The sequence below is a fragment of the Lithobates pipiens genome, unplaced genomic scaffold, assembly GCF_037356315.1.
Source record: "Lithobates pipiens isolate NorthernLeopardFrog02 unplaced genomic scaffold, aLitPip1_a1.2 Scaffold_18, whole genome shotgun sequence".
Taxonomy (NCBI): domain Eukaryota; kingdom Metazoa; phylum Chordata; class Amphibia; order Anura; family Ranidae; genus Lithobates; species Lithobates pipiens.
In genome coordinates this window covers 407,986,637-407,999,923 of record NW_027507758.1, presented here as the reverse complement: position 1 = coordinate 407,999,923, position 13,287 = coordinate 407,986,637, and positions in this window count along the sequence as shown.

Sequence of the window (13,287 nt, the reverse complement as noted above, 5' to 3'; positions counted from 1 at the left end):
GTAGATAGTAAAGTCACATTATTTCCCTAATAAAAGTGTTCACTTTGAATGATTTTGCGTAGCCATGCTAGTTATTTACAGGAACTTGGTGTACATTGCCTTTTTTTATTGCGATCAATAATTTTTATCTTACAATGTATTTCAGGGTAATAAAGGAATGCATTGTGTATAGCATGTTACACTAGAAAAATGTTGCTGTTTTATTGCTTTCTTGTATAAATAAAAATGAAATACAATTCTCAAAGCATTGTAAATAAAAAGAAGAAAACATGAGAGAAAATGTCTCAAATAAAAAATATTCCTTTTGAAGCTAGAAAAATATAGACGCTTTTATTCAGGAAAGTATCTTTGCCAAAAGACAGAGTTATGTATCGGTATACTTTCATGTGCAGATGTTGCATACACATGGCATTGGTCAGCACACTCTTTTTGTGGTCTGACCTAAATTGCGCAAGGTTACATCCTGTTGGTTGACTGTAAGCCAGTAACATTACGTATCAGTTCTATACAAAATAGAGAGATTGGCTCGAAGTAATATGACTAATTTGGCAAAATGTTCCTTGCAGTCTTGTGGATAGTATATTTCATATGCACGGTGGTTGTCTGGAACGTTTATTACCAAAGTTAAAAACATGTAACGTCTTATCTCTCATTCCCAACTTCATTTGTTAACCTATTCAGGGATCCTTTGATCTATGCCTCACTCTTGTTGAATATCTACCACTAACCTTATTGGTCCAGCATCTACCTAAGATAGGCGGAATCACCGGTTGGGGCTTTGCACATTTCATAGCCACTGAAGAAATGCTTCGTGGGACATGAAGTATAAGTATACCTATCAGTTCTAAAAACCCGATAAACTAGCTACATGCTTAGAGGTTTCTATAACTCTTCACAAGCTCTTTGGAAGCTCTCAAGGTGCTCCAATATACAAATTATAATACTTTTGAAACACTAAAAGCTGAAAAGTTGGTCCAGCTCCTCTTACATATTATCTTGTCGTCCAGGGAGATTGCATGTTACAATTGTGGGCCAATAGGGAGGTTTATAGAATGCATGTCATTTATTAAGCTTTATCATCTGTGCTTTAATTTAATATTTAAACATATCTAGCAAGGTACGGGCAACCCTCTCTGCTTTCAACATATGAGTAAACACAAAAGTATTATTATGCAAGTACCATAAATCTAAATCTATAAAACTAAGGGCCAGTTTAGTGTCCTTCAGACCTAGGGTCTTGACTAGCTAGTGAGAGTGAAAAGTGTCCTGGCATCCAGTGGGAGTAAACAATGCCCTATCTTTGGTGTCAGTGGAGGACTAGTGTCCCATTGTTGGTGTCAGTGAGAAGAATAGTGCCCTATTGTTGGTGACAGTGGCAGGAATAGTGACTGATGGTATCAATGGAAGGAATTGTGCCCCATTGTTGGTGTCAGTGGAAGGAACTGTGCCCTCTCGTCGTTGTCATTGAGAGGAATTGTGCCCTTTTGATGGTGTCAGTGGGAGAAAAGGTATCCAATTTTTGGTGTCAGCAACAGAAATTATGCCCCATTGTTGGAGTCAGAGGATGGAGTAGTGCCCCAAGGGCCAGATAAAGGCAAGCAAAGGTTAGCATCTGGCACCTGAGCCACAGTTTGGAGACCACTGTTCTAGAGAGTATGATCAGAAGCTTGTAGCAGTTTGTTATGGAGCACAATATAATTGAATTGACTTATAACCAATAACCCTCTAATTAGCATAGGTAATGACACAAACCACATTAACAGCAAGGGTAAATGGCATGTAACAAATTTCTTGCCATCAGTACACTATACTGCTAGAGTGCACTCCAGGGATGTTCAACTATAACCCAGATCTACTGCAGCGATGCCCCTACTTCCATGAGCAATGGCAAGAGTCCTTGTATGGCAGCTTATATAAAGACTGTTCTATGCCCTAGATATTTTGCCAGCTAATGTCCAAGTCAAGTTAAGTCTGCATGCAGTAGTATAGGCTGCTAGCCCAAGTACTCTGTCTCTTTTAGCAGCAAACAGGTTGTGGCCGCAAGACCCATTCATCAGACCCAGCATCACAATAGCAATAGCAGTGGCCCCCCTAGTCAGATGTCTCCTCGCTTGAGGGTTGCCAGGGGCAACTCTAGTCCTCAGCACAGCAAAGACTGTGGGGGTTATTTACAAAAGGAAAATCCACTTTGCACTGCAAGTGCACTTGGAAATAAAGTCGCTGTAGATCCGAGGGGAACATGCAAGGAAAATAAAGAATACCATTTTAGCTTGCTCATGATTGGATGATAAAATCAGCAGAGCTTCCACTAATTTCAGATCTATCCCTTATATTTAGAGCGGCTGCACTTCCAAGTGCACTTTCAGTGCAAAGTGGATTTTCCTTTTGTAAATAACCCCCTGTATCTTGGTAGTGGCTCAGTCCCTCACCACACAGGCCACAGCCCTGTACAACCCAGCCCTCAGCACAGCAAATGCTTTCCAGTGGCCCAGTCTGTCTCTCTGTTGTAGGTACAGAGCATTGCAGCAGGTCCTTGGACTCTCTTGCCCCACAATGTTCTCTCCTGTGTCTGGTAAATTGCCAGAGAAAAGTCTTGAGTTCTCCTCCTTTTTCATGCAGGGCTTGGTGGGGACTGCACTTCAAGCCCCATTGGGCAGCACTCCTAAGGGGAATACATGTCCCATAATCCTCCTCAAGCCTCCACTGATTGGTTCACTCTGCTGCTTGCCATGGGGGGGGGGGGCAATTATCATTTTGGACAACAGGATTAAAGAATACTTGTCCTTAAGCAAGGAAACCCATTGTACAGCGTGTGCTAGAAATGCACTGCAATGTACTGGTACATCGCTATGAGCATGCGCACTGGTGTGCCACCTTGGCCATGCAGCGCCACGATTCCATGATCACTGTGTCCAGACATTCATGAATGGGAAAAACAAAATACCTCTGACTGTCTACTTTCCAAAAAACTGTCTTGGAATTTTAAGGCCTCAAAATGAGATAGGCTGTCAATACATCAGGATTGATCAATTTTCAAATATATATACACCATAGATTGGAGAAACTATAACTTTCCCTCAGACTAAATAATATACACCAATTTGGGTTATTTTTTTTACCAAAGAAATGTAGCAGGCTACATTTTGGCCTAAATGTATTAAAGTGGTTGCATAGTAATTTTTATAACTTTTACCTACAGGAAAGCATATAATAAGGCTTACCTGTAGGTAAAAAAAATCTAAACCTCTACGGTTTAGGAGATATTCCCCTCGCAATGCGCCGCTGACTGCAGCAGCGCATGCGCACAGGGGATTCTCGGCTGAAAGTCCGGCAGACGCCAGATCCTGTCGGAAAGAAATATCCCGCGCGATACCCGGAAGACACGCCGAGGGAACATGTCAGCTCCCTCTGCGTGGATTGGGCCAGATGTCGGGGCCTCGTTCTAAGGTAAGTATTTCATAATGAGCTAGTATGCAACAGATTTGAAACATGTTCTATTTCTAGGTCTGTCGGATTTTTTATGTGAAAAATTATCGGATTAGCCCATACACGATCGGATTGTCCGACGGACTGATTCCGTCGGACCTAGTCTGCCGGAAAGTCCGGTTGAGTGTACGCGGCATAACAGATCACCCAGAGGGGTTTGCTATTTTTTTAACAAAAGTGGAGTTAATCTTTAAGCACTTGCTGACCACCCGCCACAGATGTACTGCGGCAAGGTGGCTTGGCTGCGCAAATCGTCGTACCAGTACGGTGATTTGTGTACTAGGTTTTGTGGGTGTGCATGTGCTCCATTTGGCAAACAGGGGAGCCAATCAACAGGTCCGACAGACTCAATGTCCGCCAGCCACCCGCAATCATTCCCCACAGAGACAGAACAGGGATCTGCCGAAGTAAACGAGGCAGATCTCTGTTCTGTCAGGGGATGACACTGAGGTCTGTCTTCCTTCTAAGCAGGAAGACGGATCTGTTTGTTTTCCCACTCACCCAGTCACCCATACATTAGAAAACACAAAAGGGGAACACATTTAACCCCTAGATCGCCCCTGATGTTAACCCCTTCCCTCTCAGTGTCATTAGTACAATGTCAGTGCATATTTTTAGCACTGATCACTGTTAGGTGTCCGATCTGTCTGCCGCAATGTTGCAGTCCCTCTAAAAATCCTTGATCACCTCCATTACTAGTAAAAAAAAAAAATGCCATAAATCTATCCCCCATTTTGTAGACGCTATAACTTTTGCACAAACCAATCAATATACGCTAATTGGGATTTTTTTTTACCAAAAATATGTAGATGGATGAATACATTTTATTTTGTTATATCGTTTTTTTGGATATGTATTATAGCAGAAAGTAAAAAAAAAAAAAAAAAATTCAAAATTGGCAGTCTCTTTTTTTTGTAAAAAAAAAAAAAAAATGCAGAGGTGATCAATACCACCAAAATAAAGCTCTATTTGTAGGAAAAAAAGGACGTCAATTTCAGTTATAGTAACGCAGTGCCATATCGCAGAAAATGGCCTGGTCTTTATGGGGGTAAATCCTTCCAGGGCTGAAGTGGTTAATGTGAACCTGCGCCCAAGCTATGCACTTAGGTATTTACCGGTAAATATAGTGACATGCCTGATTAACATTTTCTTTTCTTACAACATCCAGCACTGAAAGTTCACAGCTAACACACAGGAGGTTGCAACATTTCTTGTACAACTTTAACCACAAGATCTTCACTGCACCATATTCAGCTAGTGATTTTCTGGCCTTTTATAAACAGAAAGCATTAGACGGGAAGGATATGCAAATCAACTTTTTTATTTTTTTTGATGCACAGTTAGTATGTTTAGATTCGCATGCTTCTAATATATGGGTGAATCAGATATGTTGTTCCTGCAAAAGCTAAAGATATCCTGGTGGGAAAAAAAGGGATCAAAACAATTTATGGAGTCAAAAACTCAGAGAAATCTCCATTTCTCCATAAAAGTCACAGGATTCTAAATTTAGAGAAAAATGCAGGGTTTGGAATGTGTAAAGCGAATGCATTTGGACTAAAAAAATAAAATGCTATTTTAGAAAATATATGGTTATGTTTTTGGTCAGGTAAATATGAACTATGACATCTTTGGTATTTGAGCCAGGTTATGAAATGTCAGACTCTTAATGGCTCACTCATGGTCATCTCTGTGCAGATTTAACAGTCCCTGTTAAAACATCCTGTTTATAGAGATTATTAACACCTAGATGAAATTTACACATAGAGCTGAATGGCTGATCTTATGTCTGATCCCTCAGTGTATTGTAGCTTGAAGATCGAAGCTCCAAAATGCTGGAGGAGAAAAAAATCTATTATATTCTATGGTGGTGGTTCACATCGGCCTGAAGCCAAATGCCTGAAGCTCAAGAAAGTTTTATAACTTTTTTTTGTAGCTCGAATTGGGCAGATTTGAGCATTTTTGGTGGGTTGTTATTCCTATAGAAATTTATGAAAAGGCGTCATTTGGCTTTGTGTGCATTTGCGCATTTTGATGTGTGTTTTTTGCGTGATTTTCTGCTCAAATTAAAAAATGTAAAAAAATAAATAGTAATAATAAATGAACCAATAAATGTAAAATAAGTACACAAATAACAAAAAATCATTACAAATAAATAAAATAAAATGTAATAATACTTAAATAATAACCTATAACCTTAAAAATATAAAAAAAATGATTACTATTGTTGTTATTATTAATAATAATAAAAACCCAAACACAAAATAATAATTATTATTATTTATTTATTTAGTGTTAGGATGTTTAGTTTTTTTTTATAGGGTTAGGTGTTAGGGGTTATTAATTTATTTATTATTACTTAGTATTCATTTATTGAATTTATTTATGATTATTTTAATTTATTTCTGTAAGTAGTAGTAGTAGTAGAAGTATTAACATCCTAACCAGAAAATAAAATAATTCATAAATAACCCTTACCCCTAATCCTAACCCCAACCTAACCCTAACTCTAAGCCCTTACCCTAACGAAAAAAATAAAATAAATGATAATAGTAAAAAAAGAAATAAAAGCTACTGTAATTGAAAATACTGATACCTAGCAACAAATGATGCAACAGATAATAGTTTTCGCTATTGGCAAATAAAAAAACGTCAAAACTCAAAAACTCTGTATAAAAACGCACAAGCCATGCATAAAAACGTGGCAAAATCGAGCATAAAAGTGTACAAAAAGCTAAGGAAGAAAAAAAGCTCAAAGACACTACACTCAGGTGTGAATGCAGTCTCAATGACTTCTCCAGTATTAGAGGAAACAGTCATAGATTTCAGTGATATCAAGTTTGTCTAAAATGAGATGATTACATTTGCGTTGTCACATTAGCAAACCTGTAGTTTACAACCACTTAAGGGGTTTGACTTACAAATCAGCTATCTAAGGCTTGGTTTTCACTTCTGCAATGGGATTTTCATGCAATTTGCATTTTGGATGTCATTTGCATAATACATGGTGCAAAATTTCACTGTAAATCGGACCATAGTAGCATAGGACCCTTCTCCAAATAGCAGTCCCTGCACTCGTCCCCTACCTTTCCTGGCCTGCCGCTGCCAGGCTGCATGCTCGGATAAAGGTCTATTATGGATTTTGGGGAGGATCCCATGCATTTTTTTTGGCATGGGGTTTTTGGCATGGGGGGGCACTCCATTTAAAAAAAAATTTAATTGCCGGAAATGGTATTAAATTGCCGGAAATTTAAATGTCATTTTTTTTCTTTATAAATGTCAGTTTTGCTGCTGCAGGTTCTATACACAGTACAGATACACCACTTTACAGACAGACTAAGGGGACCCCCCAGGCACTATATGTAATGGAATTTTTCATTTTTATTGTTTCACTTTAAGTATTATTGAAATCACTGCTCCTGTAAAAATTATCTTTTTTAAAACTTTTTTTGGGAGTGATACATGTCCCCCAGAACAGAACCTGGGCCTCCATACCCCTTTTTCTGGCCAATAACTTTCATATAGGCCTTTTGATTTTTCAAGTTTGATAGACTTTTTTTTTTTTTATCAGATTTTATTTTTTGAAATGTATATATCAAGAACAAAAACAAAGAAAAACATAACATGAAAAACAAAAAATATTTTTTTAAACAAATAAATCAACATCATCAATAATATTTATTTATTTATTTTGTCGTTCATTCCCTCAGAATGTATTTGAGAAAGAAGGGAGTGAAGAAAAGAAAAAAAAACAACAAAAAAGAAAAAAAAGGGAGTTTCCTTTTCTCTCTCTCCTCCCCTCCCCCTTCTCATCCCACACTCAATTTGAAAGTACAATATCCTGGAGCAACCGCTACAATCTTGTTGTTGATAGTATATTTAATTTAAGGAAAAGAGAGGCAGCCATTTTTGAAAACCAGACAGCAGAGATACAAAAAAAAAGAGGCAAATTATCCTCGCTGTCCATTTTTAGCCAAGTTGGAACATGGGTCATCTATCCATTTCTTTCCATCATTTCCTCGAATTTCCAAGATGCATTATGTTGAAGATGAGTATACTTCTAAAATAGTACATGTTTATTCGTTTCCTGTACCCAGTCTCCAAGGGTAGGAGGGTTAGGTGATACCCATTGAGAAACGATTACTGTCTCATTGTATTCCAAATGATTAGAGTTTATATACCTAAAGAGACATAGGACAGGATCGGGGGTCAGTGAAATGCCATATATAGAGTTTATCACATCTATCATATCCTGCCAGTACTGATGCAGTTTTTGACAGGTGTATAAAAAAAGCGGGGATTTCATACATTTAACACATTCAGAATTTTCCTTTCTACCTACCCTATGCAGCAACTCCGGGGTGCGATACGCCCTATATAGAATAAAAAGTTCGATCACTATATGCGTTGGAGATATCAAAACCAGCTGCACGTTCCCATTCATCCTCTAGGGCCACACCAGTATCCATCTCCCATTTTTGTCTGCATGGATTCAGAAATTTGAAGAACGATTCAGATAGTAATTTTGAAATAAGTACCTGTGGGTTGGTTGCCTGGACTATACTATCCAAAATAGGGATTTTATGGAAAAGAACAGTCTGGGCCATACCTTGTTTTTTCAAAGCGTGTCTTAGTTGTAGGTACTGAAAAAAATACCTCTGAGACTTTAATAGGGTTCGGAGTTCAGATATGAACTTTTGCGATGTTCGAGAGTTCTGGTGCAAACCGCCCGGGGGGGGGGGGGGGCATTTGGTCTAAAGCTGAGGAGCTGATGATGGATTTATCATTGCCAACAGTTGAGGCATTACTGGTGAGCAACATTTCAGTGTTGTAGTTAATAGATTGTTGCCTATAAACAAAATGTTATGATTTAGGTTAGTGGGAACAAGAGTAACAGTATTTTGGATGGTTCCTGTTCCCATGTGTAGTCACAATAAATTGTAAGCTATAAAATTTACAAGTATGTTGTAGAAATAATGACAAAGTAAACAAAACTATGCAAGATATTAATGAATGCCAGTATGATTTCATTCTTCTTCTTGTGCACTGTCCAAACAATGGCAGATAGTATGTGGGAGATTCTGCATACCATGCCTTGTATGCATAAAGCAAGAATGTATTATTTGGATTACTGCTGGTCTGGCCCTTTTTATGTAAGCAAAGGAATTATTTTTAACTGTTCAGTGTGAGCCGTAGACCTGCCACAAGATATTAGACTGCCTTTCTGATTTATTCAGAGAATTCAGGACAAGTTTAGCTTAAAACTGAAGTACAGACTGACTCAAAGAGGTGCTACAAAAATAAACTGCAGTGGAAAATTTGTGGGGCCTAAAAAGAAGAAAACACATTTTAAATATGTTGATATCTTATTTCATTTCAGGAACAATACTGTTTGTACAGAATTTAACTTGTATATAATAACCGTTTTACACAATGATCCACATTGTGATTTATAGTGTTGTTGACCTTGTGCTAGCTAGGTAAGCACAGCAAAATTCCATCAAAGCACGTTTTGGTGTGCTTAGTATGTGCAATGCTTCCACCCTCCGCTGATATGACCAGACCCATATTGCATGAGTGCTGACAGTGTCACCTGTAGAAATGAATCCTCCAGTTTTCCTGCTTTGTTTAAAAATGCATTGTAAAAATATATTTGTTGCAATGCATTTAGGCAATTTTTATATGCAGATCATTGATCAAACACCAACACTGGTCAAGCTAGAAAAGTGTCTTTAGAATGCAGAAAAATAAAAACATTGCTAAAATATATATATTACTTTAGTGTCTTTTGTATCCAAACTTTTTTTTATAGTTATAGTGAGGAAGGATTAGAACCTCTTTCACTCTATCCAAAACCTTAAAAAAAAGTTTGGCTATAGAAAAGCTTTAACGTTGAAATTTATTTAAAAATATATATTTTTTCAAAAACATCTTTAGTGAGCCACCAGCTCTAATCACATGCTTTGAAAAACAAAAAAACCCACATTGAAATCCATGAGTTCGGCACCCTGCATGGAGAATAAGGGTCGGGCGCACAAAGTGGGGGGGGGGGGGGGGGGGGTAATGTGCACATACTGTAATTGGAAGACTGAAGTGAGTAAAGCTTTACTGAACTAAGAGAAAAATAAACTCTTTTACTGAAAACAATTCCTTTGGCTCTGCTTAGACCCATAATAGACTAAACCAGAGATATGCAATTAGTGGACCTCCAGCTATTGTAGAACTACAAGTCCCATGAGGCATAGCAAGACTCTGACAGTCACAACCATGACTCCCAGAGGCAGAGGCATGATGGGACTTGTAGTTTTGCTGGAGGTCCGCTAATTGCATATCTCTGGACTAAACATAATCTAAACTTAAAAAAAAAAGGAAGAAAAAAACAAAACACTCTCACCCTACCCCACTCCTCCTATCTCAGTGCTATGGAATAATAGGTAACTTCCACCCAGGAAATTATAAAAAAACAAAAAAATATATAAAAGAAATAAATAGGATAAAATATAATAATAATATATAACAATAATAGATGTAAACGTTTTAAACTCTGAATGAGTAACAAATAAAAACCAAAGCGGCGCTCCCTTCAGTATAGCAAAAGCTAAAAAAACTGACTGGCTAGTATATGGTCCCCACCATACACGCAAAATAGTAATCAGGTAAATACATGGATGATGGTAGGTGAAAAAAGTCTCTAGTGGACACAGATGGTATACAGTGGTGTGAAAAAGTGTTTGCCCCCTTCCTCATTTCCTGTTCCTTTGCATGTTTGTCACACTTAAGTGTTTCAGGAACATCAAACCAATTTAAACAATAGTCAAGGACAACACAAGTAAACACAAAATGCAATTTGTAAATGAAGGTGTTTATTATTAAAGGTGAAAAAAAATCCAAACCATCATGGCCCTGTGTGAAAAAGTGATTGCCCCCTAAACCTAATAACTGGTTGGGCCACCCTTAGCAGCAACAACTGCAACCAAGCGTTTGCGATAACGTGCAATGAGGCTTTTACAGCGTCCTGGAGGAATTTTGGCCCACTCATCTTTGCAGAATTGTCCTAATTCAGTTACATTAGGGGGTTTTCGAGCATGAACGGCCTTTTTAAGGTCATACCACAACATCTCAATAGGATTCAGGTCAGGACTTTGGCTAGGCCACTCCAAAGTCTTCATTTTGTTTTTCTTCAGCCATTCGGTGGTGGACTTGCTGGTGTGTTTAGGATCATTGTCCTGCTGCAGAACCCAAGTTCGTTTCAGCTTAAGTACACGAACAGATGGTCGGACATTCTCCTTCAGGATCTCTTGGTAGACAGCAGAATTCATAGTTCCTTTTATCACGGCAAGTCTTCCAGGTCCTGAAGCAGCAAAACAGCCCCAGACCATCACACTACCACCAAAATATTTTACTGTTGGTATAATGTTCTTTTTATGAAATGCAGTGTTCCTTCTACGCCAGATATACTTGGACACACACCTTCCAAAGAGTTCCACTTTTGTCTCATCGGTCCACAGAATGTTGTCCCAAAAGTCTTGGGGATCATCAAGATGTGTTGTGGAGAAATTGAGACGAGCTTTGATGTTCTTTTTGCTCAGCAGTGGTTTTCTCCTTGGAACTCTGCCATGCAGGCCATTTTTGCCCAGTCTTTTCCTGATGGTGGAGGCATGAACGCTGACCTTAACTGAGGCAAGTGAGGCCTGCAGTTCCTTGGACGTTGTTGTGGGGTCTTTTGTGACCTCTTGGATGAGTCGTCGCTGCGCTCTTGGGGTAATTTTGGGCGGCCGGCCACTCCTGGGAAGGTTCACCACTGTTCCATGTCTTCGCCATTTGTGGATAATGGCTCTCACTGCGGTTCGCTGGATTCCCAAAGCTTTGGAAATGGCTTTATAACCCTTTCCAGACTGATAGATCTCAATGACTTTCTTTCTCAATTGTTCCTGAATTTCTTTGGGTCTCGGCATGATGTGTAGCTTTTAAGGATCTTCTGGTGGACCTTACTGTGTCAAGCAGCTCCTATTTAAGTGATGCCTTGATTGTGAACAGGTGTGGCAATAATCAGGCCTGAGTGTGGCTAGAGAAATTGAACTCAGGTGTGGACAACTACAGTTATAGTATGTTTTAACAAGGGGGGCAATCATTTTTTCACACAGGGCCATGATGGTTTGGATTTTTTTTCACCTTTAATAATAAACACCTTCATTTACAAATTGCATTTTGTGTTTACTTGTGTTGTCCTTGACTATTGTTTAAATTGGTTTGATGTTCCGAAACACTTAAGTGTGACAAACATGCAAAGGAACAGGAAATGAGGAAGGGGGCAAACACTTTTTCACACCACTGTATATAGTAGATAATCGATGAGTGCACCTTTCACCAAAACTTTTTTCCACCACGTGTTCCACACACCTCAAGGGGTTCAAACTCACCAGAGACCGGAGGTTGACAGGCCTCCAACAGAATCCAGCAGTATGTTCACTCCAAATATCTCTATGGGATGTCTTTATAGGCAACTCCAAAATCCAAGAACATGGAAAAAGAGACTCCATATAGTATAGTCCCGTTTAACTATTTATTAAATATCTCAATAAATCCAATATTCCATGTCACAATGCCAGTTCAGTGGTGATCGTATAGCTCAAGGTCAGTTGTAAACGAGCTTAGACTAACCATTCTCCTCAAAGGCTGAAAGGACAGAGTGTATTCCTGTGGAGATTGTAATGATCTTGACGTCCAACAATTCCTCCTTCAGCACTCTGGATCCTGGAACGCGCAGCGTCGTGACATAGTTTCCCAGTCGCGTAAGGTCATGTCCTGATGCATTTCATCATTACGACTTTATCAAAGGGCATGGTCTTACGGCACTGCTCCCCGGTATTTATCTATGAGACATGCATTTGCTTAACAGTTTATCGGATGACGTTACTATCAATATCATGCTAATAATAGAATACAAACGACACTGAGCTATAGATCATTACAATCTTAGCTTATATGCTATCATGGCTAGCATATATATAAACTCAGAGCTCCTTTACTATAGGCGCTATATCGATGATCTGCTACTATTAGGGACAGGGCCTGAATCCACACTTAAAGAATATTTGGACCATCTGAATGACAATATGCACAATATTAGACTAACTAGTCAGTGGAGTACAGAGAAAATACATTTTCTGGATGTGAATCTTTAGGGTTGAAGATAAATTACAGACTAAATGTTTTTTTTTCAAAACCACTGATAGGAACAGCTTCCTGCCCATAGACAGTGGTCACCACCCCCTGTGGCTGAAAAATTTACCTAAATGCTAAATGATGAGGGTCAGGAGGAATTGCTCCTTATTGGAGGATTTTGATCAACAAGCTATGGTGTTGAAAAACAGATTTGTGGAAAAGGGATACAAATCACAACAATTAGATCCCATAATAGAGGAAATAAGGGCCTTACCTCAAAATCAATGTTTGAAGGACAGAAACTTTGATAATGACAATATGGACCATGAATGAAGGTTCATATCCTCTTTCCATTCACAGTTCAGAGAGGGCGAGAATATATTTCACACTCATTGGCATGTACTCCGTTTAGATAGAACCCTGGCAAAAGTCCTTCCTACTAAACCAAAGTTTATTTATCGCAAGGCTCCCAGTTTGAGATTTAATTGTGAAAAGAGTAATAGACCCTTCAAGTCGAACTCTATCTTTTTGGGATCAAGATAGAGTCTTTGCTTGTAGAAAGTGTAAGGCATGTAGGGAGGTTTCTAGACCTATGAGAAAAGTAGAGAAATTTACTTCCACCTCTAATAATAAAGAATT